A 729-nucleotide genomic window follows, 5' to 3' on the forward strand; every position below is an offset into this window, starting at 1 on the left:
ATATGAAAACTTGAATGCATGTAATGAATAATTGTAATGTCTAGCTACACAATGAAGGTTATATGAAAATCCTTGAAACAATCGAGGTGTCTGAAGCATATAAGAGTTTAAAAGAAACTTTTCCAATAAAGCTTCAAGAATCCTTATATGGATTGAAATAGTCAAGGAAGAAAAAGGGTACAAAAGAATGACCCTAATAGTCCTTGTATTTTTATGAAAAGGTCTTGGTAAGACAAAATTTTGTCTTGACCTACAGATTGATAATTTGACAAATGAAATATTTGTCTAACAGTGCACATACACTGAAAAGTTTTGATGCAATTTTATATGGATAAATCGCATTCATTGAGTACCCCAATGATTATGAGATCACTTGACATAAATGATGATTCAGTTTGATCTCAAAAGAAGGATGATGAGTTTCTTGGTGATGAAACTCTATCTTGGTGCAATCAGGGCACTAGTGCATCTTACTAACAATATTTGACTAGATATTTGTTTTGCAGTAAATTTACTGGCAAGATTCAGTTTCTCCCCGATAAAAGGACATTGAAATGGTGTTGAACACATGATTGAATATCCTCGAAGGACCATAGTTATAGGCTTATTCTATTCCGAGGAATCCAAGACAAAATTGATTGGTTACGCAAATGCAGAATATTTATCTGATCTGCATAAAGTTCTATCTCAATCACGCTATGTGTTTGCATGTGGAGGCACAATAATATC

This window comes from Solanum pennellii, chromosome 10, assembly GCF_001406875.1.
Source record: "Solanum pennellii chromosome 10, SPENNV200".
NCBI classification, from domain to species: domain Eukaryota; kingdom Viridiplantae; phylum Streptophyta; class Magnoliopsida; order Solanales; family Solanaceae; genus Solanum; species Solanum pennellii.